Raw genomic sequence first — 26,918 nt, forward strand, 5'->3', positions numbered from 1 at the left:
TGCTGAAGCAGAGCCAGGTTCACAGTAACCTGAATTCTTAGTGCAGCTGCCCAACCTCTGCAGTATTGTTTTCCTTCCTTTACTGACTCTCGCCCTTAATGCAGCCCCTCCACACCAATCCCCATTCAAAATCTAACACTCCTAATCTTAGCTAAAGTTAACTCTAGGGTGTATATTGTTCCTGTAAAAATAGAAGTGGAGCAACTGTCAAATGTCTTTTTTTCATTTCCATGGCAACCCTGACTCTCTCCAGTCACTGTTGCAAACACAGCAGCGCTGGAGAGAGGTATAAGCATTTTTATAGTTTGCTTTATGATTCTAATACCAATAATTATGCATTCTGTGGGCTACATTTATTCAGAAACAGCAACAAGAACTGCAGTTAGGGTACTCCATATGCTTGGGCCTGTAAATTTGTGACCCATGCTGTTAATGGCTGATGTAGCCATATAATGTGGATTTATTGCAAGATTAAAATCTCAGAGGATGCGGTATTGGTAGTAGTTTCTGTATATAGTATTGCTGTTGTTCAGGAAATATTATAGAATTAAATCATGAGTTTTAATGAGATTGTTTCAGATTATTAGCATTGTAAAAATAGAAAATAGTTTAGATGTTAAAGTTTGAATTAACCACGGATATAAGTACAGTGAGTAGAGGTATGTTTTACTCTATGACAAGAAGAAGTTTTTTCCTCTTCAATAGCATGCTTAATAGTCACAACCTTAATTGGTTGAGTACTATCAACACATTCAGTATTCTAATACCAATAATTATGTATTCTGTGGGCAACATTGATTCAGGAACACAATGCCTTCGGGCTGTTGCGTGCTTTATAAATGTTAATTAATAATAATAATAATAATAATAATAATAATAATAGTAATAATAATTATTATTATTATTATTCAGTACTATTATAAAGAAAAAATACTTGACTGATGTTTTTCATACTAGCATTTTGCCATATCTTTCATTTGATATGATATGATATTCATTACGTGCCTGTACACAAGTGCTTCTAGGCGCAACAAGACAAGGAGGGGGAAATAAAGGGAGGACAAACAATTTTCTTACTACACCTTAGGCCTCATTACGACCCAGGTGGAGGACCCTGGTGCTATTAGCACCTTGGTCCATGCCGATGTCCGCCATGGCGGAATGGGGAATTACCACCCCATTCCAAGGTTGGCGGGGCAGTAATTCCCCATGCCACCATGGCCCTTCCCCATTCCCATTTTTGCCCCATAGGGCTCAATGGGAATGGGGAAGGCGCTAAGTACGGTGCCGCAAATTGCGGCACCGTACTTAGCACCAAGGTCCCTTTACGGTCCCTACTTTAACGGCTGGTAAAACCAGCCGTTAAGGTCGGGTCCCGCAAAGGGACCTCGTAATTAGGCGCTAATAGGTTAATGGCGCCGCAGCCTTTTACGACGCCGTTAACCCATTAGCGCCTGGGTCGTAATGAGGCTGTATCATTCAGATCATGTAAGTGCGGGGAAGAAGGATGGGAGAAATGCCAGGGGGAGGGGAGAGGAAGGGAGAAGTGCAGGTATCTCAATAAGTGCAGCTAGACAGTGACTCATAAGTGCAGACAGAAGGGACTGTACAGTTGCTGATACAGACCCTTAAGTGCTGGAGGAGCCCGGAGTCAGTGCAAGGACAAATGGACAAGTAGGAAACTGGGCCCAAGTTCAGAGAGTAGCCAGGTGAACAGTGCACGGAGCAGTCAGGGACATCAGCTGTGGAGAGAGAAAGCGGAAGCAAAAAGGAAGGTCCTGAGTCACTCAGGAACCAGAGGTGGTTCTGCTCAAGTTTGAGAGAGGCAGGAAAGCTGTTCCAGAAGGAGGCCCCAGCTGAGGATGAAGATCTGACACCCACTTTCTCCTTGGAGAAGCGTCTGACCCTCAGAGAGTTGGTGGTGGATGCGCAATAACTCAAGAAGGAAGATGTTTAGGAAGATATTGTTGGAGGTAGTGCAGCCCCAGGTGCCAGACAGCCTTGTGGATGATGCAGAGGATCTTGAACTTGATCCATGCAGCCACAGGGAGCTAGTGAAGAGATTTCAGAGCTGGGGAAATACGATCACTGAGCATGAGGCCAAGGACGCAGTCTCGCAGTCCTGTTCTGGATAAGATGTAAAGGTCAAAGTGTGGAGGCAGGAAGATTTAGAAAGAGGCTGTTGTAGTAATCCAGCCTAGAGAGGAACGGACCCCTGGAGACAGTGAGCTTCTGGGGGAAAGTGAGAAAGGGAAGAATACCTCTGAGGAGGTGCAGCTGATAGTTTTGCTTCTTAGAGATGTTGGAGATGTGAGGGGAGAAGGAGAGGGTGGAGTCGAAAATGACACCAAGTTTCTTAGCCTCACAGGAAGGAGCAGGGAGAGGGCCCAGAGTTTCTTTGATAGATTTGTTGGTAAGTAAGTTGACCAACTGGAGAAAAAAATGAAGAAGCTAGGTAATATATATTGCAAAATATAATTTGATTTGTGAATAGTTTTTAGTTAATATTTTTGCAAATTAAGTTTTTGATTTATTTCAAAGTAGTTTTTAGAAAATATATAACAAAGAAAATGTTTAAACTATGATATAACAAAACCTATGAAATTCAAGGAGAGCAATTTAGTTTCATGGATCACATCAAAACCCCTAAAGTTTAAAAACCACCTTAAATATGTACCCCTGTTGCGCAGCCTATGAGCATAATGATGACATCACAGATAACATCACTGATGATATCACTGGTGACATCACTAATCACATCATCTGTGACATCACTGATAACAGTCATGGACAATCATACAATTCAGATGTATAGAGGAAGGAAAACCTAAAGGCACACACAACTTTAACAAAGCATTGACTAACCAAATTAGCTTTGTATAGCATGAGCAAGGAATTTCCATAAAAGTTCTAGGTGTCATCAGATGCCAAGGCCTTCACACCGTTGTCAGCAGTTACCATGCAGTGCCTACTTACTCCCACCAATGATTGGGTTTTCCCTCAAATTCGGGGGTACATAATGGAAAAGCCAGTGGCTGAGTACCAATGGTTTCTTAAACCAAAGTATGTTAATGTCAGCAGGCCATGTTGGGGAGGCATTGTTCACATAATGGCCTGAACGTAGCCAGTAAACACCTTTCAGGTCCAAACTTAATTCCATCAAAATGTCTCAATTTTACAGTTTAATGGTGGACTTCACCATAGATGATCTGCTATACCGGTTTGCCACAAAGTGTCCTTATTCAGACTCATAGCACAAAAGCATATTCGTACTTCAGTATTTTAAAGGCTTGCCCATCAAACAATAACATATATTCTGATCAACTCTATACACATTGACGGAAAAATCTTCAATTGGATAATTTGAAATGCAGTGAGATGAGGATTCAATCCGGTCTATAAACTATAGATCAGATTTTGGTTTACAAACATTCATAAATCACCCACTGCCAAAAATATGCCTCTAAAGTGGGATTTTAGGTTGCAGGTCCACATTCTACCGGGTGGAAAGGGAACAACTTTCAGACAAACGATTAAACATGAGCATGTATGTGCATATTATTCATATCATCAAGCAACCTTATTCTAACACCTCTGCACAAAGTATTTATTTATTTTTTATTTAATTTTGTACATTTATAATGCACACAAAGCGGCCCTCGGGCATTGTGGCGCTGTTGCAAGCAAGGCTTACTTAGTTACATGAAACATAAAGAAAGACAGCTTGACAAGACTGCCTGTCGGTAGTTTGTGCTTACAGGGAACCTAATACCAGACAGATGGCAGTGATGATGAGATTGATACAATGGGGTGGGGTGCCTCTACGGTTCAGAGGTTACATGGGAACCGGTAGCAGGTGATATCTACTAGGAACAGATATTTGGGTGGACCTGGGGTGTATTGTGGACTAGTTAAAGAGCCTCGTTTTGAGTGCTTTGCCGAAGGCGAGGTGGGAATTCTCATTATTTAAGGTGTTCGGGGGGGCATTCCATTGTTTTGGAACTAGGAATGGGAAGCTGGAGCCACCCGCTTTTGCCCTTTTGAAGGTAGGGATGGTTAGCTGGTTGGAGTAATGTGACCTTTTGGGTCTGGAGGAGGTGGCTCAGACTACTTTTTCCAAGAGATAAGAGGGGGCTGTGTATGTGAGGCATTCATGGGTTATGGCTAGGGTCTTGAATATGATGCATTCTTTGACGGGGAGCCAGTGTGCATCGCGCCTAGAATTGGAGATATGCTCCTTCTTGGGAATGTTCAGTGCTGCCCTGAGCACTTTATTTTGAATCATTAGAAGTCTGTTGAGATTTTTAGCTGATGTGCCTGCCAAGAGAACGTTCCAGTAGTGAAGTTTAGCCCCAATGGTGGCTCTGGCTATTGTGAGACAATTCTGAGTAGACATGTAGGGTTTAACTGCATTGATCAGTTTTGTTGTGAATGAAGCTGTGGAGGTAATTTTGCTTACCTGGCATGTCATGGAGAGTGTGGCCTCTCGGTACACTCCCAGAGTCTTTACTGAAGGTGAGACAGTGATTTGTGTGTTGTCTACGGTGAAGGTGCTGTATTGTTTATCAAGTTTATTATGCGTCTACTTGGGGCCGACTAGGAGGATATCAGTTTTGTCCCCGTTCAGGCAGAGCCCATTGGCTGCCATCCAAACTTGGATGGTGGCATAAGTCTTGTGCAGTGTCTCTGCCTCTTTTTCGTATGAGCCAGAGAGTGGGGGGTAGCTCTGGGTGTCATCAGCATAGTTTGTGTACGCTATGACAAGAGCGTCCAGCTTGTTGAAGAGTGGTTTGGTAAATATATTGTACAGGGTGGGGGAGGTGCAGGAACCCTGTGGGACATCTGCAGTGAATGGTGGTGGGTGCCGCGCAGCCCGGCTCGAGGAACCTTCATGACTCTCTTTCCAGGAAGGAGGTGATCCAAGTAGTAGCTTTGGGGATGAATTGGGTTGAGTTTGTGAGATGTCTGCATAAGGTCTTATGGTCCACTAGGTTAAAAGCTGCGGATAAATCCAAATGGAGGAGAAAAGCTAGTTTGCTTTCCTCCATTTTATCAGATAGATGTTTTTTTAGATCCAGTAGGGCAGATTCAGTTCCATGGCCCGAGCGGAAACCTAATTGCCTCTTTCCTAGGATGCTGTTTGTTTCAAGAAATTGCTGTATTTGGGTGTATGCAGTTTTGTCAAGCATTTTTAGCAAGAAAGCAACAGTGGTGATGGGACGGTAACGGTTAGGTGAGGAAGCGTCTAGTGATGTTTTTTTTTCAAAAGGGGGCGTGCCCAAGCCTCTTTATGATATGGTGGGACAATGCGAGATGCAAATGAAGCATTTATTAATGTCAGTAATGGTGCTAGGGTGTCTGTGCAGTCTTTGATGATATTTGCAGGACAGATATCACCCTTGCAGTTGGAAGGTTTTATGTGTTTAAGGAGGGCTAATACTTTGCGTTCTGAGATGTCTCTGAAGGAGAAGAGTGCCTTTTCCTGGGTGAGGGTGTTTTTTGTGGCTGAGTCAAACCTAGGTAAGGCATTAAGGTGAGGACGAATTTTGCTGTGCAGTAGGTCTATAATATTGAGCATAGCTGTTTGAATGCTACAGCACCAGGATTCATCTTTGACAATGTTTTGGTTGCTAGGGGCCAGGGTGGCAAGCTCCTGGATATGGCAAACATTTCTTTGGATTCAGATTTGGCATTCGTAATTCTTGTGTTGTAGGAGGTGGATTTAGCTAGGAGAATGGCTTTTTTGTATTGGGTAGCCATGTTGTTGTAATTTTCTTTAGTGGAGTCTTGTGGATTGGTTTGCCACGTTATAAGTGTGATACACTTGAAGGTGCATCATTCCTGAAGTTCTGGTGTCTACCAGGAATTGGAGTGCTTTGTCGCTTTTGCTTTCTTTCTAGAGGAGCTATGGATTCAACTGCTTTTATGAGCGTGCGATTATACAATTCTGCCAGAACCAGGGGGTCATTGGAGAAAGGAGGCCTGAGGTCTGGAACCTCCAGAAGAGGTAGGAGCATGTATTTGGTCAATTTACAGGCAGTGCTGGTGGTGAGGGATTGTTGGGTTTAGAGGCTTTGGTGGAGGTCGGGATGGAGAAGTGAATCAGGTGGTGGTCGGTCCAGGGGCAGGGGGAGTTGAGCTGATGTCGGCTGCACAATTGTGACCCGCCACCCAGTCTAGAATGTGCCCTTCAGTGTGAGTGGAGTTAGTGACTCGTTGCAGAAATCCCAGGTCCTACAGTGCCTTTGCAAGTGACTTAGCTTCCTTGTCTTTGGGGTCATTAAGGCCAAGGTTTAGGTCACCCAGTAGGATGGATTTGGTAGTGGTTTTCAGGTTCTCACCTAGAAGATGGAGTAGGTCTTCCTGAAAGTCTAGTAACGTGCATGGGGGTCGGTAGACGATGTGAATGGCAAAGTGCATTATGGGGAGAGGGAGAGTTTAACAGTCCTGGAGTCTGAGTTGGCTCCCAGTGGAGAGTTTATTTGTTTGAGGGACAACAATTCTTTGACTATGAGCACTACCACCCCCCCCTTTAATTAGTAGTCTTTCCTGCCAGAGTATGGTGTATGGTGGAAGGGCTAATGAGATAGCCGGTCCCGCTGCTTCATGAAGCCATGATTCTGAAATGGTGAGGATGTCCATGTCAAGTTTAGTTAGTAAGTCATGGATCTCTGAAGCGTGGGCTGGGAGCGAGTGTGCATTCATGAGAGCATAGTGGAGTGGGAGGAATGCTTGGATTGGTGGTAAGTGTACTTAGGGGTGACTTGAGACAAGCAATGTTGGTTGCCGGCAGCATGGCATGGAGCCTGTGGTTGGTGGGCTGGGGTGAATGTGTTTGTGATTTAGAATTCATGAGGGCTGAGGTATCAGAAGAGCACACGCCTAGCAGTTGGTTTCTATGCAATGTTGACCTAGGGCATATTTGGTATTGGTGAGGCTCAGTGCCACACCTCAGCATAGTTAGTCTGCGGGCTAGGTAGTCTGGGGGGCTACCTAAGGAGTAAAAGTTTGTGAGTGTGTGGATTGTGGGAGGGCGGAAGAAGGAAGGTAGGAAGGAAGTAGGGGGGATGTAGTGTGATTTGGGGAGTTTCAGGGCCATGTTTTGTGTGTTGGAGTGGAGAGCGCTAGAGCTAAGTGGCATAGAACTGTGGAGAGGGATGGGCACGTATGGCTCCCTTAGTAATACATTCAGGAGGCTAGAGAGCACAAACTGTAAGGGAGACCACGATATCTAGGTGCAAAAAACAGGCAGGGGCACAATATCTAGGAACATAAATCAGGCAGGTGCACGATATCTAGGTGCATAAATCAGGCAGCGGAACAATATCTTGGTGGAAAAATCAGGCAGGGGCACATTGTCTAGGTGTAAAAATCAGGCAAGGGCACACAATCTAGGTGCATGAATCAGGCAGAGGCACAATACGTTGGTGCATAAAACAAGCAAGGGCACAATATCAGGTGCAAAAGAACAGGCAGTAGGTGCCTGTCTAATGAAGACGATCTGTGTAGGCGTCAGGCAGAGTTAATATTATTGTGCAGTGTAGTACGTGTTAAAAAGTTAAAAATCTTCACATGTTAATAAGCGGCATATGCGCAGAGATACGGGACAGGTTGCCAGGCAGGTTAACATCGGAACGGGTGAGTCCATGGGCAGAGAGGCACGCCTCAGTTTACTGGCAGGGTTGCGACTGAGCTTGAGGGGCCAACAACGGAAAGAGCAGGTAACTGCTCACCGTGTTATGAAAGCACGGTAGGAACAATTTGGCCGTAGACTAACGTGTTTTCACACAGAATTGCGTATCCTTTGGGTGCTCAGGTAAATTGACATCAATATTTGCAACCACCAGAGGCATGAAGCAGGACCACATTGTGTTCCCAGTCACTTTCTGGTTATGCACCACTGATATGGCTAGCAAATTCCTTGCATCAGGGAAATATGTTTCATGAATAGAGGACTTTTTGGTAACCGTGCTGCTTTTGCCTAATTAACGTGTTCTTTTGGCTTGGACATTGATTGTCCTACAGCCACAGCTATCGGCAGTGGAAAAGTAGGACAAACAAGCATGTCCATTAATAATACAGACCAAGTCATAAACAATTGTTGTTCAAAGACAAAGTAAAGATAACATGACTAGAAGGGTTACACTATACAGAGTGTTTATGGATCAATCTGTGGAATAAATTTTCTTTCCTGCAATTATATCTTCACTAACTGGAAGCAACACATTTCAGTGATAAATGGGAAAATTGAAGCTGCAGGACTTTGGTAGGTTGATCAGTGCCATACATTTGGCACAGCCAGGATGAACATTCCTTTACATTGGAAAGAATGGCATAGATTGGCATATATTTTGCGGGCTCTTTACTATAGAAAGTCAAAAGTACTAGAAAGGGAGCATTCCCGTATTCATCATGTGGTAATTGTAATAGCCTTAGTAGAGGCACATGTTGTTGTCAACAAACAGGTGTTAAAATCTATCTCCGTCATTATGTTAGTTGTGATACTCACAATCCAATCTATGGTTGTCTGTGTGGCAAACTGTAAGCAGCTATGACTACCCGCAGGGTGATAATCTGATGCAATTAACATAAAAGTAAGGTGAGAACCAGTAATATGAATCCCCCTGTGGCATGCCATTTTATGGAATACAGACACATGAAAGTAATTAATGAAATGCTCTCCTTAAATTGTTCAGGATAGATGGATGATGTTTCGGCAGGAAGATGATCTATGAGATGTTATTTGTGACATGATGTAATTTTAATGAGCTGAAGGAGCGTTATCGGTGTATAATCTGTGAACATGATATGGTTTGTTTGTTTGTTTGTTTATTTATTTATTTTATAATGCGCTCCGAACCGTTGGGTAACTGCATGCAGCAGAGATAAGTATACTTCAAGCTTAGTTACAACAGATACAATAAATACAACATAAACAGGGACCTTAATCACTGCATGCTTTCAGACTATAACAGTGTTATCCCTACTTTAAGATAAAGCATGCTTAAAAATGGGATCTATACAGTAGGTGCTGTCAAGTTGAAATAGTTACATATTGATTTCTTTGGCACTAACATTTGGGCCCAGGATTCAAGTCTCAACATATTTATGATTTTTTGAATTGAGATCTATATACAGTATGAGTCTTGATGGAACATGAAACAATTAGGGTTAAATATAGTTAATTACAATTCTAAGTATTTTTTTAAGCTCTATTATAGTGCTAGCCTAAGCATGACACAGGACGCTATATTTAGTTATCCACATTACACGTAACATTTTTAGTTGACCAGCCAGGACCTCAGTATGGTTTTTCTTTTTCTCTTGATTATTGGGATTTTGAGCACAAAAACATGGAGGTGTTGGGGTGTATTAGACACAAATTGCTAAGATAGTCATGGAGTTGTTTTCTTTGGTAGTGTGTATTCACACGGTTGCTCTAAGTGTATTCGCACACTGGTTGGATTTATTTGAGTATACTTTTGGTGTAGATGTGCTGTTTTGTTATTGACACTGATTTAGCAGGGAATGGCTCATGGTGGATACGTTTGGGTTCCTTCAATGTATTCAGAACTGATATATCTTTGTGAGAACTAGGTTATTTTTAGTTAGATGGACTTTAAATTAGTAGTTTACTAATGGTGTATTATTAAAAATTCATTAAGAGTTCTCCATCAAATGTTGTATGTTTTATGTAGATTTCAGTCCCAGAAGAAGAGTTGTTTTAACTTGAATATGCAAAAAACAAGCGGAGGGGCCTGGGAGTCCCTCTGCCAGACATTAGTCCTGGTTATGAGAGACTTATCCAGAGTCTTTAGCTCACTATCTTTCAACGAGGAGAAATATCTAAAACATATCAGTCTTTGTCCTGCCCTAGGGCAGTCCATCATCTAAATGCTAAGCAATTCTCCTCTGAACAAGAGTATTAGCAGCAACCCCAGGCACGTTTTTCAGTCTGGTTGGACCTCATCAGTAGGGTAGAGCTGTGCCTCTCTATGAATAGTGAGCAAGGGGTCCCTGGGCCCAGCAGGACTAAGGTTACCAAGCGCATCTGCCACAATCTTTCATCTATGTTTTACAGATTATTGTCTAGACCTGTAACACTAGGCATTCGACATGTATGTTCAACTAATGTATGTAACTTGAGTAACAATTCTGTCTGGTACGCAGCCTTGATCTGTTACACTACGCTACTGCCAACTGTAATCTCCTTGACCCTCATCTAAGCTAAAGCACCCAAATACCTTTGTGTTTGGTGTGCTCTATAAATAAACAAACAAACAAATACATAGTCTCATCCCCTACCCTCTTTTAAATTGAGTTTTGGAAGGAAGCCAGAGTGTCCTCCTTTTTGTAACCAGCTCAAAATATCTTGATGCCATCTTTTAACTTTCATGCCATTTGCTTATATTCAAATCATCTTAAAAAGAGTTTTACCAGCCATACATATACATCTTAAATTACCATGCCATTACCCTAAAATGAAATTATTTGTTATTGACTTCCCCTCGCTCTGCCTGCCCTCATTCAACATGTCCCTTTCCCATATCTGCCCCTCCACTTACAAGTTTTGGCTCCTCCAGCCTGGAGCCAGATGTGTTCTCCCTCATCCGCCGCCCCCCACACTTTATCCATGAATGTTGATATAATAATTATTTGTGTACACTAGCAAGTTAACCTGATCCTACCTCTACCCTCAACTTCACCATGATCTCATTGATGTGATTGGATCTTGATACTTTACCTATTGTGAGTAACAAAGGCCTCTTTTGGCTCTTCAAAACAAAGCACAATATCATCCCCTTGCCACAACACCTTCAGATTGCCCACTTATATTATTGTGGCCTGTGCCTAAGAGCCTTGTGACCCAGTATCAGCAACTGCATCTCACTGCACAGTTTTGCAGTTCTTATTTGGTTTTATCGTATCCTATATTTCAGGGTCCTACGGCATAATTGTATCTGTTCTTTCGGTGCTAACTCAGTTATTGCTGTGCTATCACAGGATATTTGGGTTGGGTCTTGCATTTCTTAACAGAATCTGGGTTTGCAAGACTACTTAGGGTTACGGACCATGCTATCCATACCAGGCATAATGGAATCAGTCCTTGCAGTGATTACTGGCCCTAATGGAATCCAGCCTTGATGTGCATACTTGGCATAAAGCAACCAGGCAGTTCTGGACCTAATGGGCGTACTAGAATCAGACCATGGAATCTGATCTTAAAGTGCTAGCTGGCGTTTTGCAATTAGGCCTTGTGATGTTAACTGAATGTAATAACATCTGGTAACACAGGGCCTCATCACAAGTTGGGCGGTAACGCCGGCCCGATTAGCCCTGATCACGGGTTTGGCGGAGGGGTTATTGCCCATTCCCCATTGGGCCCATTCGGGAATTCCTCATTCCCCATTGGGCCCAATGGGGAAAATTTGCGCTATTACCGCTGGCGGATTTCCCGCCGGTGGTAATCGCGCCGAAAATCGGCAAATTTGCTGCGGATTTCCCCCCAGCTCAGAGAGCTGGGGGGAAATTCGCTAAAAGCCATGATCTGGCAGACCCTTAAATGCGACGGTAATAGCACTACCGCCGCATTTAAGGGTTACCGCCAGACTCATGATGAGGCCCACAGTGCTAAGCATAATATAAGAACACACTGAACAAAAGCTAACTGGGCATGTGGGAATTTATGTTGCTCACTTGACCTGAAGGAATATAGCCTTTGTATGTTTACTGGACATAATGGAAACTAGGTTTTGTTGTGATAACTGGGCACACTGAAATCAAGCCCAGGTGTGCTAAATGGGCATTATAAAACCAAGCCATGCTGTGATAACTTGGTGTAATTGACTCTGACCTTCATGTGCTAACAATGCACAATTCAATTTGGCTGTACTCTATTACGTAGACTTAATGTGCACGGGCCATGAACTTGTAACTAATCCTAACTAAACAGTACCAGCTGTCCCTAATGGATCCTGGTAAACCGGGGTGTGCTATAACATGGCAACACATCCAAACTGAAATCTAACCATGATGGGCTGACTGAGCATACTGAATTATTACCATGAGGTATTTTTAAGGGTAAAATAGAGCCAAGCAATGCAAAATAAACTACATTACCACAATCAGACCAGACATTGGGCCTCATTCTGGCATTGCCGGTATCCTGGCGGTAGAGCCGCCAGGATATGGACAAATGTAGTTACTGTTTCTGGCACCTGGTCCGGTGGCATTGTCGCTGGATTACAGGTGCCGGAGGGATGGTGTACATCCCAATAATTCATGGTGTCCCATAGAACTTCATGAGGAAATTTGCTGTCAAAACAGCAATACCGGTGCCGGTAATGAGGGCTTTTTTTGCTGGTAGGGTGTCTGGCTTACCTCCAGCTTCTAGCTGCACCGGAAAACCTGTAGTCGGCCGGTCCAGTAAAGTGCTGGTATTCATGGATACCGACACTTTTTTACCAGACCTGCTGACTCGGAATGAGGCCCATTGTCATGCTTGCTTTGCATAATCAAATCTGGCTATGCCTTGCTACTTTGGCCTATTGTGCACCAAGCTTTATATGCTATTTGGGTCTACTTCAGTGGCATCTAAACATTCGTTATGCTCACCCCCCTTGATAAAAAATATTATTGTCATCCCTCCTCCCCAGAGGCCAGAACTCCTTATATTGGGCCTCATTACAACCCTGAACCCTGGCGTTAAGGGGTTAACGACGCCATAAAAGGCTGCGGCGGCGTCAAACCCTTAACGCCAGATTCACACTTTAACGCCTGCTTTTTGCAGGCATTAAAGTCCAACCCCCTAGGGGACCTTGGTGCTAATTACGGCACCGTAATTTACGGTGCCGTAATTAGCGCCTTCCCCATTCCCATTGAGCCCTATGGGCCAAAAATGGGAATGGGGAAGGGGCCATGGTGAATGGGGATTTACCGCCCCGCCAACCTTGGAATGGGGCGGTAAATCCGCCATCCACCATGGCGGAATCCGGCATGGACCATGGTGCTAATAGCACCATGGTCCAATGCCAGGGTTGTAATGAGGCCCATTATCTATAAAAAAAAAACAGTACAGTCACTGCCTTTCCTTTTTAAACAGCTGTGAACCCCCTTGATCATCTCTCAGGCTCCACAGTTTGACAAGCAATGTTCTAAATGAAACTGTTCACACTGGACATAATACAATCTGGCGTTGCTGTGATTTCAGGGTATCATATGGTGTGAAATGCAGTTTTTTCATTTTTTACATTTATAGCAGCACACCAAACCCTCAGGCAGCAGCGAGCTGTTTTCCAGTATTCCAGTCACACTGGGCATAATGGACTCTGACATGCGTGCTTACGGAGTCTAAAGGAATCTCTTCATCATGTGGTAACTGGTTGCATAGGATTATTCTTATGATGTGCTTACTAGGCGATTAGGGATTCTCGCCATGCTAGGCCAAATTACCATAATAGGAACTAAACATAATGAAAAAAGACAAATTATGTCCAAAATCAGCAGAACTAGGTGGGAGTAGCAGGGCATATGATGGCAATCATTGCATATGGTGTGATTGCAATGTATCTGATGCCAGTGGCTGGAGTATGGCAGTGGTGTGAGAACATGAGGTTTTCATTCCAATACACAACAGTGTTACATTCAATTGTGATGGCAAAAACGAGCATGATGTCAGTGCATTGGAGTGCATGGGCTTTGATGGAAATCTCTGGTGCATGATAGTAATGGCTGCCACACATTTTCAGTACTAGTGAATATCATAGCAAAACAAAGGAAGTCTGGTAGAGTTGTGGATTACCATGCTCCTCTATAAGAAATTAGATGACTAATTTGGTGTAACACCTGATCATGTTACTTGCTGCTGGGGTAAATATTGCTGATGGGGTTCTTCCACAGGCACACATTTTCAAGTGTCCTATTAAATGCTCAACCCTATTTTGAAAGCCCTGATTCTGGTTAGCATTACTAGCAGTAGCATTATATACCTAGAATTAATAATAGGAATATTACCATTTCTAAAGTTTCTGTCTCAGAGACAGTAGCATTTTAATCAGAGACTCTGGGTTACAGTTATAAAAATTGGACAAGCACTCACCAAGTTGCAACATGTGTGAAAGGCGAGTGAGCAATAGTTACAACAATAAAATGTGCTTGCAAGCCAATTAATGTCAACACGTATGCAATGGAAATGCAGCACATGTAAAAAGGTGTAAATACACGAATACACATCATGTTTCAACAAAGGGAATCTGATAGGTACCTCATGCATGTGGACATGATATGGATATGAACATGAGCAATACCTGTTCTGATGGTTGTAACTCATATAATAATATTTCTCGACAATTGGTGGTAGGCTTGTGGGGCTATAATCTGCATAATATGTAACAACCATGGTATGCATTTCCAATGCTTAACTAGGGCTGATGCAATGCAGAACTACATCATGCATGACTCTCAAAAGAGAACATTAAACACTGCACACAATGTGGTAAATGTGCAAATGCAGTGCTGCACAGGGGGGTGGACCGATCAGTTACAGGAATGAGGAGAAAGGGAGGGGTATACCTAGAGCGGGCTGCACCATGTCAGGCACAGCTTGAGGAGTTTGTGGTACAAAGTAGGGATGGGGGCACCCAGGGCGGAGCTGGGGGAACAGAGGCCCTGTGACAGGGACAACGGTTAGCAGGGAATGCACAGTATAATGTAAGCCATACAACAGCCATAATGATATGTAGGCTGAAGACCGCAGGTAAGGAAGCCACTTGATATCACACACTGATGGACCCCATATTTCTGGGAAAACATGAATTTCTCGAGCACCCAGACTCTACTGCGTGCTAGAGAAATGTTGCAAAGCAACCATTCACAGGAGACTGTAGTCGCTGGGAGATGGGTCCTGCCAATACTTTTGAGGTCCGTGACCCAGGCTCCTGGGTACTCGCTGGGAAGAGAAGGTCTTTTATTAATAAATACTGGCAAATTGAAGGAGCAACGCAGTGGGGTTAGCGGTTTCAAATCGCCCCATGGCAGACGGACCTGGGAAGAGAGTTGTGAGGCGAGGGTGTGATTGGGTGAGGACCAATCAGGTGAAGAGTTTCGATGCCCTGACGGTACAGCAGTATATTGTTTCCTTGCCGATGTCAGCAGGGCACCTCATTGGTTAGATGTTGTGTGAATGTCTCCTCATTGTCAAACCCAGGTTGCATTGTGTTTCTTTTGAGAACGGGCCGCTGGCAGACCAATAAAGTTCTGGTGGTCAGCACAACTATGTCATGAAATGTTTTGCCATTGTGGGGTGGTGTGGGAAGGCTTGTGATGTCACTGAGGGTGGACTTGGGCAGAGGGGGTCAAGAGGCTTGCTCCAATCATGTTTGAATAACATATATCCAGCTATAGGGGACTGACGTAGCCCCACCAGTAAGATTCATAGGATGATTAAACAGTGTTGCTAGCTTTTGTTATGGTAATAATGTTTAACTCTATAAAAAGTTTGACCATGGTAGGCGGCGCCAACACATCCCTTCTATCAGTTCTGTTGCACTGAATAGTGCTCTCCCAGCTGTGTCTGCTGTGCCTGGACTTGCAATGAACAGTGTTACTGCTTGCTTGGTGTACACTCCTTTTTGGACTCGTTTGGTGTTTTTGACGTTACCTGCCTGAGTGGAGCACTGATACACAATCATAAAAATATGTTGTCTAAGTGGTACATCCGAGAGATGCATATGAGAATACAGAGGACCCAGGTTGTCAAAAAGAAGGCAGCAGAGATCTTCTTTGCACAGAGGTTCCCTTTGCAGCCTGCAGGAGCATATGACAGGGCTATAATGCAGCACTGAAAATAAGATGGAGAATGGGGAGAGTGAAAATAAGAGACATCAGAGATTCCCCCGTATAATGGGATACACCTGGGTTTGTTTATTTGTTTGTTTATTGATTTGTAGGGCGCACCGAACCCGTAGGTAACTGTGCGCAACAAATACAAGAATACTTAAAGCTTAGTTTACACAATGAAATAGTTACAATGAGGCTTCAGAAATATTCAAAATATACAAAGGTGCAAAATATACAAAAGTACAGCAAAAAGGTGCAGTAAGTTACACAAAGCAGATACATAAGGCATATACAAAGGAGTTAGGTCCAGTAGAGATCATGTGTCATTAGAGAGCAGCCAGTTCAGTGTATTGCGCCTAAAACTGAGGTAGGATTGATCAGCTCTGAGAGCTGGAGGTAATGCGTTCCAGGAAAGGGCAGCTTTCACAGGGAAGCTGATTCCTCCAGATTTTGTTTAGCTTGAATCTGGGTATATCCAGGCATTGAGATAGGAGAAATTAGGATATAGGTGTTTCCCTCATGAAAATAATATTTTTGCTGAACTTGGAGGTGGTACTATTTTACATGCATGTTAATGAGTGTTGACCTTTAAAAATAATCAATTAGCACTGGGCGGGTGGCGCCAGTCAATCTGGAGCATGACTTGCATGATGGTATAAACCTTTATTGCCTTCCAACCTCCTACAACACTCACCTGGTGTCTCCATGTGTGTGGCCATGGCCCAACCTCGCTTCCTCTGTCTTTGCCCCTGCCACCTCCTTGCCTTATCCCCTTTACTTTCTCTCCCTTTCCCTTCCTTGCCAACTGCACGCTTCTCCAAACTCTCATCCCCATAAACATGGAAAAGGGACTTAAACCCCTTATTATGTTGCATGGTGGCCACATGTTTGTAGAAGGGAAGTTGGGTGAGTGCTCTAATTGCAAACCTAAATCCCTTAGAATTATATTGTATATTAGTACCCTGGAGGGAACCCCTGGGTTCTAGTAGCATTATGCACTTTGTTGGGGGTTCGGGCTTGGCAGGTAATGGCCATAAAACCTCAGAGAGGATTGTCGCCTCACTCAAGCCCACCATGCCTCAGAATAGACTGCCCTTACCAGTCAAGCCTGGTCCCTCAAACAGGTGCATAAGGATTAATCATTCACCTAAGGGCAACCCTGATGATACATAAGTGAGCCATAACCTCTTGTGTTGCTCTCGTAAAATGTCCAAGGCATTGTTGGATGTGTCATTACAGAGGAGGACATACAATGTGTAAATGAGTCTTGCTTTCACCCCAAAAGGGTCATTCTAACCCAAACTGCTAGGTCAAATCCATGCTGCAGAAGACTTCAAGCAACACCTGACATGTTTCACTTTGCCAGACATCATCAATGAGATTTAGATAACGTTTCTTGGAAAAGGCAAAGTCACCCACTGCTGAGCTTATTTGTCCCACATATGGTGGTAGTAAACCACTGAAGAATGATGGATGGAAGGTTTTAATGAATCACAACATCTGATGCTGCTCTGAAAAATCTTCCAAAATATTGTTTTTCCAACTGCTGGGTCACTTCCATTCTGCAGGAAACCACAGGTGACAATAGCTATATTTCAGCCTGTTTCAACATCATCAGAAAGGTGTAGTTGGATCTTTAGACCTAGCAAGCTTGGGAATAACCTTAAGAATTATGTATGAAATGCTTGGAAGAATTATAACACCTGCCATTGCTTTGGGCAATCTGCCAAGCCGCCATTTTGCAGCCAGCTGTGCCATTATAGAGTTAGAAAGACCACATGCAAATCATGATTGGTGTCATCCCCAAAGCAGTTTAGTCTGGATTGGTGCTTTTGAGGTGAACCCAACCCTGGGGTCTTTCACCTTCTGTAATGGCATGACAGGCCAGAAAACAATGATCTTTAGATTTGCCCAGAGAAATGCCTGTGCTTAAGATTTACTTGAAGCGTTCCAGCCATCACTCTTCATTGTTGCTGTTTAGAACCTTGACCGTACAGAGGTCCAATTAGTGGCTTTGATTAAGCTTTTTGATTTTGTGTTCACAGTGTACAGAACATCTAGGGTAGAATTGGTCCTATATCCAGATGAAGATCTTGTTGGGCCATCGTAATGGCCCTGCCACATTTGCACGGTCCAGCATTCTCATATGTTCAAACACTACAAATAAAAATGGATATTATAGAGGACAGAGTGCAAAAAAAGCATTACTTCGGTGTGGGGCGGCAGTGAAATAAAAAAGAAAAATGGTACAGATGTCTCCTGCCTTGAGGGTGGTGATGGGTGTGAATATCAGATAAGAGCGCAGGGCCCTGTTGCAGGGCCCTGTCTCCTGTTGTTGGTGTGAGAATTACTTACGTTTAAGAATGCAGCAGTCCTAAAATGTGCCAAGAGAGCAGAAGTGAAAAAGAAAAGGTTTTCTTTTTTCCTCACAAAAGCATCCGGGTCCATGCCATAGGGAAGGAGAAAGTGAAAATGCTAAACCACATGGCTAATATGGGGGAGAGTGACCTTACATTGAAGGAGAATGAAAAGTTGATGATTGTGAAGGTGCATACAAGGAATGATAAGTTGGGGAGTGCAAAAACGTTAGATGTATGGCCTTGAATGAAAGTATGGGAGAAAAACAAAAGAAACTGTGGATAAACAAATGAGCCTGGCAAAAGGATGAAAGAGGTTGAATCGAACAATGAATTTGAATAATGACAAACTGTATGATCTAGGTTAGGGTCTGGGTGAATAGCTGATGTTACGAGTGTGGAAAGATAGCAGAGGCTGGGTTGAAGTTGGCAAATTCTTAAGCAATATGACCCGAGCGGCAGGGGCATTACTGAGTCAGGTAATGCCCCGGGGCCCATAGTTATAGACCCGACCGAAACGAGGGCCTTAATGAAGGCCCCAGGGCATTACCTAACCCGGTAATGCCCCGCCACTAGGGGCATATTGCTATTAGTACCCCGGCCTGCAAGATCTGCGTGACCGGGGTACTAAAAGCAGTTTTTTTATGTCCCAAAAAAAATGGCCACCGGGAAAGGGAAAATGGAGTCCATTTTCCCTTTCCATAGCAGCCATCAAGAGCGGACGCGCTTGCTCACGAAAGACGACAGAGAAGAAGGTAAGTGGAGTTGGGAGGGTAGGGGAGAGGAAGAGAAAAGAAAAAGAAAAAATATAGACGTACCTGAATCCCTGGCAGGGGACAAAGGCAGCCTCCAGAAGTGTTGAGGCTCGGAGCGGGGATGGCCCTGCTCCGAGCCTCTACATGGCTGGAGGCTGCCACGCCGCCTGCTGTAGACAAAGGAGGCAGAAGGTAAGTGGGGTGGGGAGGAGGGAGGAAAGGGGAAAAAAACACATACCTGAGTCCCTGGCGGGGGGCAAAGGCAGCTTCTCAGCCGTGTGGAGGCTCGGAGCGGGGATAGCCCCGTTTCAAGCCTTCTCATTGGCTGAGGGGCTGCGATGCCCCCCGCCAGGAACAATGGCTGTGGAATCCCGGCCGAGGGATTTCGGGCCGGGTAATGCCCTGGTAAGGGCCAATCAGAAAGCATGTTTCATTCTGATTGAGCCCTCGCTGGGTACTAATAGGCAATATGTTGACCGTCCTTAGATGGATTGTCAGAGTGTAAATAATTGTGTGATTGTTAAAATTAAAGTATACTGCAAGTGGAAATTTCATGTAATCATTGTATTAGCATGGCTTTTTTGAGGTCCACTTAGTATGTTTCTAGTTTTGTTATTTATGTAGGCAGACCTCTGTTTTTCGTGATTCTGTGATGTTTTTGCTTAGGGCCAGGAGGTTATTTAATTATTTATTTTATTTTTTTCTATTTAGGCGATCATTCACTATTTCTTCTATGCCCAACTTCATCTGCTGTTATAAAAGCAAATGTTCATGCCAAAAAATGCACAACATTAAAAAACGAAGATTTTGTTTTCCTGTTGCTGCAAAAAGAAGCCAACATTTGTTTACTTTTGCCCAAACACATTCAGATCTCTCTGAAAATGTAATCAATCAAGAACATTTGATTTGCTATTAAAATGGGAACACAAACATCTCGGAATTAATTTTGGTTGTAAACTGAAAACAGCATCATGAACTACTTTATTTGGTGGTCACGTAATAAATATGCTGTTCTTGCCTGGTTAACAGCAGTTGTATTGTTCTCTTGCAAATTGTATTGAAGTATATTATTTTAAAATACATATTTACAAACCACTGCGTTTTTAATAACATGAGTTTGGTCTAAACCTAGTATCGGAATATCATTTTTCATCGAACAAAGCTGAATTGGGAACAGCAGGCAGGAGACTGTTGTCAAAAAATACAATGAAAGTGATTGGCCATATGATGTTCTAGAAGCAAGCAGTATTAAGAAAATTAAGGAGATAGGCCTCCAACATTGGTAAGGGTTTTAAAGAAGTGAATTTAGAATGATGTTTGCTTATAGCATCAAAAACAAGTAGAGTACTTTGACAGGATTACAATACTTTTTCTTTTTTTATTAATATGTTTAGTTCTTACGAACTTGGACATTTAGCAAAAACATATATAAATACATGTCAATCATAAAATCCCATATAAATAACACATTACATTACATACATATTATCACATTCTAATATAAATCTCAATTAATCCTACCAACATATTTATTTCCTAAACACCGTATTAAAAAAAAATCACTAGGTTTCCATGACATGCCTTATTTACCTGTGGCCTTCATGCTCATCCATAATAAAGTGCAATGTCCATAGATGTATTGTCTGTGTTCAGTCAGTAATACCAAAATGCATCACTTTGTATCCCACCGTAATTCATTACAAATGGGCCCAACAAATTCATGTGGACTGGGCCATGTTCCCGACATTTGGTTAACAGGTGTCAAGCTGTTTCCTCTCTGACATTATGCCATACATATGACATATCCTGACCTCTTTTGTTATTGAAAGTTCTGCTCCAATGTTCGCCAATACTGCTAATCTATTTACTCTCAGAAGCAATACAAATCTGTGCAATGCAGGTGATGGACAGAGCTTGAGATAGCTCTGTGAGTCCTTAAATGTGTGAATTACATGTTTGGCCTATGAGTAATTCTTCAGAGTGGCCAAATGGGTATAATGTGTTGCCCTGTCCCATCGCTCTAATTTAAGGACACATTCATTTTGAAATATTCGGAAATCTTCTTCCTAATTAGGACTCCGATCAAAAATCATGTTCACCAACCTATCGTATTTGCTTTCAGCTGCAGCACTGGCTTTATCTTCCAAAAGTTGTAATAATGGGCACCTAGGCACCGGTCTCATTGTTATGCATGGAAAACACCTCCTTTTCAGAGCCTGAGGTATTAAAGACATAAAGCCCATTTCCAATATTCTTATCTCAATAGATGTGCTCGGTCCCAGCCCCAAGATCTTTCTCCAAAACGTTCCTTCTATGACCTTGAACCTGGTTAGGTCATATAAGCACAAAGCCTCAAGACCGTACAACACAGTGGCACAAAAACTCTGCCTATACAACATCAATACCCCAGGCAAGCTGTAACCAGAGAATTCTCTGATGTATCTCGAGATTATTGCCATCAAAACTAAACCCTTCCTTCTCAGTGAAAATAGTGAGATAATCACATGTGGTTGTTCATTTTACGCCTATGTATTAAAAGCTCTTAACAAGTTCAATATGATTTCCTGCCACTATCTTCTTGGGGATTGTTGTATGCTTATGCGCAAAAAACATCACATTGGTTTTCTAACATTGTAACTTAAGTCCATTTGTGTTTGCATACCTTTTCAATTCAATCAGCGATATTTTTAGTCCCGAAAAGGTGTGATCACACAATACCAAATCATCACACTACCTTTTCTCCAGCTAATTCAGGGGGGAAATTATTTACACGTCCCAGTGCTCTGGAAGATCCAATATATATATATATATATATATATATATATATATATATATATATATATATATATATGCCTGCAGTAGCAGATGTGTAGTTATGGTTAAGTTGCTAAACCCATAGGAAGACCACTTTTTGGGCGGCTTATAACTTCGCTCCCCCTGGATGAATCTTCTCCAAACTTTGTAAAAAAAGGTATATGGCCCACTTTGATTTTTTATGGCAAGTTTGGTGAGGTTTTTTATGGGGGGGGGTCCCAAAATGTTTATAGTTTCCATAGACTGAATGGAGAAAATCTTTGCTCACGCCTACAGCTCAAACCGCTGGACAGATTTTCATCAAATTTGCAGCAGGATCAGCCGCTTGGTCCCGAAAGTGTACCTTTGTAAATTTGGTGAAAATCTGTCCAGTACTTTATTTTTAAACAGGCACAATGTAGTTAAAAAATATGTTTGTGATATCTGCATCCAGTCCATGGACTCACTTCTCTATATGCTCCACGGACAGTCCTCTGATTGGCCAATCAAGCGATGTAAAGTCAGCGGACATATGACATGCTCGCTGATTGGCTACGAGGAAGCGTGAGGTGCATCACATTTTCCAATGCGCCCACCATGTTGGATTCACGGATATAGCACCGCGGTGAACAGGGCTAAAACCCAATTTTGGGGAGTGTATTGGAGGGAAGAGGGGCTGGAGAGGGTGGGGGAGTGAAAGATGGGTAAAATGATGTATTTGTTTAGGTTCAAGAAGGCTGTGTCATGATCGGGGTGTCCATGGTCACCGAGGTAGTCTGCGGACAGAGGAGCCACTGGGCAGATTGTTGGGTATTTTACTATGTTATGATGTATTGCTTTTGGGTAGTTAATATTGGGTGGAGAGGGCATGCATTGAAGGGTTTCTGCATTGTCTGCAAGTACTGTAATAGTATGTCAAGTGAAGTGGATAGGGCATGAGGTGGTTGTGTTATGTTTTTGGATTGTGGTAAGTGGGCAGGTGTGTGCTTGCATGGCTGTGTTATACTGCAGTGGTTGTGGCCAGGGCCTAGAGTCTTGGGTCCATGGCCTGTAAACTGTAGATTTCTCTTACAAAGATTCCCTTTTTGAGGAAAAGGGTACATTTTTAGATGGGGTGCTTAGAGTGAACATAGTCTATTTTACTCTACAATGCAAGGAATATCAGCGTTGACTTGACTTGCACCAAATTTGAATAGAAAAAGTCCTTCAAGTGTATGTAGGCGTGACAGTGCTACGTAACTCATGCCTTCTTTAAAGACACTGCTCGCAATACCAATCAATGCTTGATATAGGGTAAGACCTTGTGATTATGAATGGTGACTGCATATGCTAGAGACAGAGAAAATTGTTCTCTGCGTACATACATGTCTGTGAAAAGAAGGAATCGCAATGCTGAGTCTCCTATCCTTTTAACTTCTGAAAGTTTGTCAAAGTAAATATTGACAAACTGAATGTTCTGTCATGTGGGCATGTCTGGAAGCCAAGAACTGCACCAAGTGCTCCATTAACTAATCCTTGCTCCACATTAAGGTTACTCTTTAGCATCACTCTACAGTTTAAACACAATGTTAATATTTTCTCTAAACCAGCTGTGTTAGAGGTAGAGATATTTAGTCATGCTGTGGCTTGTTGTGTCATACCGTGCACGTACAGTTTGTCTGTGGAGTAAATTTGCACCATTGGTTGCATTTCTTTTTTCAGTATTGTTTCAGCATGGTTTCAGTGAATTGTGCATAGCTTGCAAGCGTTAGCATCAAGGACATACAGTTTACATTTATTGTGTGCTAATTGTTCCATGACATCAGTAGCACATGTGTTATGGCTCTAGATCTCATGGATGCATCTGGTATTTAATATAGACTGTGCTTCTTTAGATAGTACACCAAACCAAATACTTTTCAAAATGTTGGCGTAGGTGAGGTCTGCATATTGATGCATGTTTTCAGTCAGTTCTTTGTATTGGAAATGTTGCCAAAGATTTACATTTCCTATGCTGCCAAGAGATTTACGGCACTGTTTGTGTCCTAAGGTTTTAACAATAGGTTCACCATCAAACTGGTGTTAATTGAAGAAGATCTCCCAAAACAATAATGTGTTTTCCTCCAAAGAGTTATTTTCTAGTCCGTTTTGAGGACCTCTTCCCATCTGAGGTGAATCAAAGCCAACATTAGGTGGAGACCATGGTCACCTCATCTATTAGGAGGATTTATATTTGTTTCAAAACTCTGTGTAGTTCCATTGCAGCTACAAGTTTGTTGTAGTCTAATTGGTTTTGGTGTTCTACTGGAAGGAATAGCAATTGGTGTAAAGTGACACCACCTATGTTGTAGGCAGCTAAACCTATGGGGTTTATTACAACGGCTGACAGTTTGTCAATTGTTGGAGGAACTTCCTGATTAGTTGTATTAAGAATGTTTTGCCTGAACCAGCTTGACCACTTACATACAGCTTTATAGGGTTATAGTCTTGACAAGTACATGTTTTAGTTTTGTGCTGCACACCATTTTCAATGTGTTTATTTACTGCTATGAAAATGCTACACTGTTCATTGTTTAATTGTGATTGGAGTATAACAAAGTCTTCTGTAGATTGCTCATACTGACACCTGGTGTTTTTTACTTCAGCCATGGCCAATTCTGCCTCATTTGCTATGATTGGCTGTCCAAGTAGTTCTTGGCTTCCTGGTAGAGTAGGTTTACTGCTGTCAGGATTGTCTATATTTAGTTGTGCCTGGAGTTCTTCTTCTTGTTGGTGTTCATTGTCTAACATGGTTTTGTATTGCATACAATTTATATCTGTTATAGTGCTTTCATTTGCATTGAACGCATCTTCATAGGAGGCATGGGTATCTAATACATCTTCTTCTTTTCACCGTGGTTTGCAGTAGGGAAGTGTAATACAGTTCTTTATGTTGAGGAGTTTTTAATGATATTTTCATATGATTAATGAGGCTTCTCTTGGTAAGTGTAACCAGGCTGCCCTCACAACCTTTGACTATGGATTTCATTCTGGTTTAATATTATTTTTGGATGTGAAGTGTTCGGGCTATATGGTATAGATACATGGTTTCTAAAGCAGTACTCCTGTTTGAGTAGGATGTGTCCAGTACATTGTTTTTCAAAATGTCCTGGCTGTTGGGATCATTTTTGGCTATTGTTTCTATGTCTTGGTGTGATTTGAGAACTCTTTTTCTGGATGCAGCAGTACCAAAGCTTAGCCACACTATGTTTTCATATGTCCCATACAAGGTGGTGTCGGTTATACTATCTGTGGCTTCGTAGCAGCCACATTCTCTATGGGAGAGCATTTTTATGCTGAAGCCGTTCAATTTCTGTGACTGTGTTTTGTTATATTATATGTCATCCCAGAGGTCTTTCAGCTCTGTTTTCTCTGCTTTGGTTAAGTAGGCTGTGACATAACTTGCAACTGCAGTGGAATTGTCTGCAATGTACTGCACATCTGTATTTGCATTCCATAGAAGGGCAAAGATTGTATTGTAATCATTGTTTTACTTTGATCCTTCTGTTATTTTTATGCAGTATGTGTTCTTGGGTGATTTGCCTTTGACACTGTGTCTAGTCGAAGACATGAAGCTGTTCACTTGCCCTGTTGCTGAAACTGGTCTAGGGAAACCAAAGCGGCATTTGGTGTAGTATTTCCCTTTGTTTTTATATTTTCACCGATAATAATTGCCACACTTGTGTCTTTGAAATTGCAAAATGTGTGCATGTAGGTTGCTATGTGTTGTTTGTGAAGGGATTTCCCAAGTGACACATTTGTGAATGAACTGCAAAACAGTGGCATCACGGTCCTGACCAAATTTAGGAGCATCTTTATTCCACAAAAGCATGTGGATGTGTGGTGCTCCTCTGGCTTGATATTCTTTTCTTCAAAAGAAGTGTTGCACTTCTCCGAGGGGAGGAACTGTTTTTTTACAAATTAAGTGCAGCATGGCAATGAACCGATGATGGAAGTTCCTTGATACATTTACAGGATCAAAAGAGCAGAGTTCTCCTGGTGTTTTTATGTCTATATTTGCTTTGTTTTGTTTGCTATGCGTAGGAAATCGTGCAAGTCTTCCCAGGCGTACTCTGCACAATTTAACATCACAAACCTTGTGGGCGGGCCAAGGTTGTGTATCATGCAGCGTACATATGCATGATGTCGGAACCAGTATTCTTTTGTACCACGCATGTTCGCTAAAGATTTCTGATACTTGACCTTAAAACATCATCTTTTTCTTCCACCTTCTGAAGTAGCTGCGTAGCAGACATATATTAAAAATTGGAACCTGTTTTCAATGTGTGTGCAACTCCGTAACATAGAGTTGCTAGTTCACTTTCAAAGAACAGGTGGAAAATGTATTCAATGTTTTGTTTGAATCTGGGGTCATCACAATACATTTGTAAAGAGGGGTATTCTGATGTTGTTATTTGTCTGGGTCTTTCGTCGTATCTTCTCCCTTTTCCAGTAGGAAAAAGTAGAGGAAAGGCTTGTGCTTCTACACTTATTTTCCATATGCTGATTTGAGATCCTTTGGCTTCCCGCATTTGGTATGTTTCCAGTGCATCGTCTATGGTGTCTTTGAAGTGCAGTGGGTGAATTGTATAGTGGTCTAAAATATTGGATGCTTTAGTAGGATCTAGAAGTTGAAATTGTCTAGTTCCTGACGAGTCTTGAATTATTTGGGTGTTTTCCTTCAGGTTTTCTTCAATGTTGATTTCTTTGTAGTATTCATTGTTGTCTTTTAGATATTGCAGGGCTTCTCTAACTTTATGTAAGTCCACTAGTTGCTGCGAATTTGTTTTGTCTTTGGTAAATATGCCATTCACTAGAATAATCAAAGATTGATCTATTGGTCATTGCACTCCCAGAGTGTCTACATTTTCTTTGAGATCTAATGGCAAATAAAATACTTTGCCACAAATGCCTTTCAGTAATTCAGAGGGAGGCAGTTTTGCTGTTTTTGGTTGAAGGAGTATTATTGCTTGAAATGGGTGCACTGTTTGGATTATTAATGCTCTCATACAAGTTAAGTCGGAGTGGTTTTGGCAGTGGGAATATTTCCAAGTTATTAGTTATAGCCTGTGAAGGTATTTGGTTGTTGTAAAGTTTTCTAGTGCAGTATCTGCAACGTATTGAGGGAATAGTAATTTCGTATTTTTTTTTTTTCTGT

This window comes from Ambystoma mexicanum, chromosome 9 (assembly GCF_040938575.1).
Source record: "Ambystoma mexicanum isolate Mex_15411 chromosome 9, UKY_AmexF1_1, whole genome shotgun sequence".
Taxonomy (NCBI): Eukaryota; Metazoa; Chordata; class Amphibia; order Caudata; family Ambystomatidae; genus Ambystoma; species Ambystoma mexicanum.